This window comes from Apium graveolens, unplaced genomic scaffold (genome assembly GCF_009905375.1).
Source record: "Apium graveolens cultivar Ventura unplaced genomic scaffold, ASM990537v1 ctg2589, whole genome shotgun sequence".
Classification (NCBI taxonomy): domain Eukaryota; kingdom Viridiplantae; phylum Streptophyta; class Magnoliopsida; order Apiales; family Apiaceae; genus Apium; species Apium graveolens.
Genome location: NW_027417726.1, coordinates 53450 through 58209, shown reverse-complemented (window position 1 = coordinate 58209; position 4760 = coordinate 53450).

Below are 4760 nucleotides of genomic sequence, written 5' to 3'. Positions count from 1 at the left end.
AATCAAAGTGAGTTTGATTGATAAGTGCATACCCGATGTGCTGACTCATTATTGGGATAGCATCAAAGTTTGAACACTTGTTGCCAAAAGCCTTGGTGATGCAATCGAAGAAGAAACTCCATTCTCTTCTGATATGAGCCCGTTTCAACTGTCCAAGTTTCGTCAGACTCTTTTCATATCCCAATTCAGTCATTAACTCCCGAAGTTCTGATTCCTCTGGTATAGAGAAAGTACAATCTTCTGGAAGATGTAATGTTCTTCGTACTGTACCAGGAGTGACTACATAGGATGAATCACCCACTTGGAAGATAATACTGGGAGTTCCTCGTTTACCACCATCATCAAAAACTCCAGTCCTCCAGAACCTCAGAACTTGTTGACTTGAAAATAATTCAGGCTGAGTTAGGGCGTACCCAACCTCACTATGTGCAAGAAGATCTTGCACAAAGTGCAATTCAGATGGAGCTTCAGTGTGATCAAGAACTGCAGCATAGTTGTTAGGGACAAACTTAGCTCCATCAATGATTAAATCCTTTGGTGCCATGTGAAAAAATTGAGAATTAAGTATGCCTGTTAGGTGTTTGATATAATGTCTGTATGAAAACAACGGAAAAAGTAAAGTGAAGGAGAGTAAAAGTAAGAAGAGAGATAAAAGATGAAGAAAGTAAAAAGATTAAAGAAATCTTCTCTCTGCTGTACTTATACAAAGAAATATTACCGTTGGACACCTGTCAGACATGCAGTAATAACGGATAGTTACTGGGCTCGAGAAAACAGTAATCATTACTTACCCATTTGCCGAGTTTCAAGGAAAAACTGTTCCATTTATCAAGGGAAACAATTTTAATTCAAAATTTAACCCGTTAGCACTGATTGAATTATTTTTCACTGCAACATTAATATTCTGAAAATAAATCATGTTCAAAATGACCGAGATAATTTCGATGAATAAGTGCTGACAGAGAATCAGAACTTAAATAAAAACAAAATTTAAATGGTCATCAGAATATCAATCAGGATTTATCAACACAAGACAAATAACTCAGAGATCAAATCTTGAAGTACAAACAATTTTCATTAATATATCAAGACAATACATTTATGAATTAGAAATTTACATCAGGACTTATACAAGATTTTCCCTAAGCTTCTAATCCTAACATCAACAGCCTTAGTCCTAGCTAAGAAGCCTGGCAAAACTGATGATGAAGAAAAACAGGAAGAAGACGAGATTAAGTCATCTTCTTCTTCCTACTCTCGACAAACAGAATGGCGAGTCTGATGATTCGCTCTTGTTGGCGGAGAGCTTCCAGCCTTTCCTCCTCCAATCGCTCCAGATGGCGATGGTAGTCCATATAGAAGAACAGGATGCGTGTCAGTACCTCCTGTGGGACAGAGTCCGATATCTCCTCAGGAATGGCTGTGACATGCCATTCCTGCTGCCACTCGGCACAACTTAGCTCCATATTGAAGGTTTGGTAGTTCAAAAACATGTTGTATCTGACCATTGTGTTTTTGAAAGAAAAAAGGAGGATAAGTGTGTGAGAAGAATGTGATGGAAAGACTGATGTGAAGTGGTTGCTTATATAGGCAAGAGAATGCCAGGAGACGCAAAGATATTTAATGCTGACAGGTAGAGTTAAGTCGACCTCGTCTCCCCAGACTTGAAAAAGAAGAACAGTCATTGGAAAGAGGAATCATGGTCTAGACCGCACAAGACACAAGAAATAGTGGAATGTTCAAGGACGAATATCATTAATCCTAATCATAGTGACTATTAATCTTCCACTTCAACATATTCTAGTTCGAACTGAGACTGTTATCAAATTTTATTCACAGATAAGCCAAGCAAAGGATTAGACTGAAAAATCAGAACTTAGACCTATACCAGAACTTAACAGTCATCAGAACATAATTTCTTAACTCGAAAAAGGAATGCCCATCTTAGTAAATCCTCATACAAGTTCTGAGTTATAGACGTCAGAACTTAATCATCAGAACGTGTAACTAGAACTTGTACTCAGAATTTGTGCAAAAATAACACAATGACTGTTTATCTAAAATAACATAGACCACCACAGAAATTTTCATCATTCAGATGGAGTGATTAGTGTGTGCATTACGCTAAATAACAGACAAAGAGTAAAGTCTGATTCACTTCAGTACATCTTAGAAATAAGGCATAACTAAAATTTTGCTAAAGAGCTGTCATTGTCCTGAAACCTACTGATGAATGAGTTCATGCCTGAGTCCACCTCAACTGTTTTGTGCTAATTTTATGCATCTTTTGAAATTCTATTTTACAGTGGCTTCTCAGTGTAAGTGAGTCACGACTGTTTATCAGAATTTATGCTATTATCAGAGTATTTCTCCAGTAATCATAGAGTGTGAAAAGTCACCAAGAAAATATTTTGCTTTTCTAATGCATATTTACTTAATACCAACAATGCACTTGGGTCGTCCCTTCCACATTTTTACTCTAGATCTCAAAGGAGTACCTGATTTTATTCTTTGATCTTTTTGCTTTTTCTTTTGATAAGTGAGGTTTATCAGCACTTAGTACATTCAGCAGTTTTACTAGTATCAGAACTTAACAGATGAGTAGCATTATTCTAATTTGTGACTTAGTAATAAGATATACAAAGTAAACTTAACTAAGCTCAATTATCAGAATTTGCTAGTGTCATAAGATTTCCACTGAAATAATTACTTCTTTCATGGAATCATTTGTTTATTGAAGACTACTAGGTCAGTATCTAGTACAGTTATCCTCATAGGATTGAATAGGTACTAGAACAGACATATCACTTATCAGAGTTTAGAAACATATATCAGACAACAGTCAGTACTTAAAGACATTTATCAATTAAGCACAGAATATACAATAAGATTAATTTTGTAAATACTGAGCATAAAGTCTGATAACACAGAAGAAGTCTAAGGAGATTTAGAGAAAGAACCTGAAACCATTCCAAGTTCATTTACCAATCTTGTAAAAGTAGCTTCACACAGTGGTTTTGTGAAGATATCTGCCAGTTGTTGATCTGTGGGAACAAAATGCAATTCCACTGTACCTTCATCCACATGTTCCCTGATGAAGTGGTACCTGATGCTGATGTGCTTTGTCATTGAGTGTTGAACTGGATTATCTGTCATAGCAATAGCACTTTGATTATCACAGTAAATAGGGATTTTGAAATATGTTAACCCATAATCCAGTAACTGATTCTTCATCCAAAGAATCTGTGCACAACAGCTTCCTGCAGCAATATACTCTGCTTCTGCAGTTGATGTGGAAATTGACTTTTGTTTCTTGCTGTACCAAGAAACCAATCTGCCTCCAAGAAATTGGCAGCTTCCACTTGTGCTTTTCCTGTCAATTTTGCACCCTGCAAAATCTGCATCTGAGTAACCTATTAGTTTAAAATCTGATTCTCTAGGATACCATAATCGCAGAGCAGCTGTTCCTTTAAGATACTTAAAAATTCTTTTTACAGCTGTTAAGTGAGGTTCTCTTGGATCTGCTTGAAATCTTGCATAAAGACAGGTAGCATACATGATATGTAAACTTTTTGTGAGCAGCATAAGCCAAAAATATCCTTATGGCTTCTAACCTAGCAACTGGTGCAAATGTTTCATCATAATCAATTCCCTCCTGTTGAGAATATCCTTTTACAACCAGCCTTGCCTTATTCCTTGTAATTATGCCATCACTGTCAGTTTTGTTTCTGAATACCCACTTTGTACCAACAACAGATCTATTCTTTGGTCTTGGCACTAGGGTCCAGACTTTGTTTCTTTCAAATTCATTCAACTCTTCCTGCATTGCTTGCACCCAATCAGCATCTTGAAGAGCTTCTTCCACTTTCTTTGGCTCAGTTTGAGAGAGAAAAGAATTGTAAACATTCATTTGAAGTACCTGTTCTAGTTCTGACATCTGCATCAGGATTTCCAATTATCAAATCAGGTGTATGTGATTTTGTCCACTTCTTTGCAGATGGAAGGTTTTCTCTAGAACTGGATGCTCCCCCATGATCCATGCTATCTTCATTTTCATTTTCTGATGCTCCCCCTGAAACTATGCTCTCTGAGTTGGATTCTTCAGTATTTAGATTTTCAGCACTATCAGAACTTGGCTTATCAAAACTTGACGAATCAGAACTTGAAGAGCCAGATGCATGTTCTGATGTTTCTTGAGATGTGGTAGGATCTTGAGTATGCTCCCCCTGCATAGGTGCATCTTCCTTTGACGTAGTCTCCACAGTTTCAATAACATCAGAGTTTAATCCATCAGAGTTTACAGTATCAGGACTTAGACTATTAGGATTTTTAGTATCAGAATTTGAGTCTTCATTTTCAAATCTCAGCTGATCATGGTCAATGAAATCTTCAAGACCAGTGATCTTCTTGTCATCAAAAGAGACATTGATAGATTCCATGACCACTCTTGTTCTCAAATTATAGACTCTGAAGGCTTTTGTGGAAAGTGGATATCCAACAAAGATTTCTTCATCAGCTTTTAGATCAAACTTTGATAGCTGTTCAGGATGAGTCTTGAGAATAAAACACTTGCATCCAAATACATGAAAATATTTCAGATTTGGCTTCTTTTTCTTCACCATCTCATATGGTGTTTTTCCATGCTTGTTAATGAGTGTTGCATTTTGAGTAAAACAAGCAGTCTGCACAGCTTCAGCCCAGAAATAGGTTGGAAGCTTTGCTTCTTCAAGCATTGTACGTGCAGCTTCAATGATAGTTCT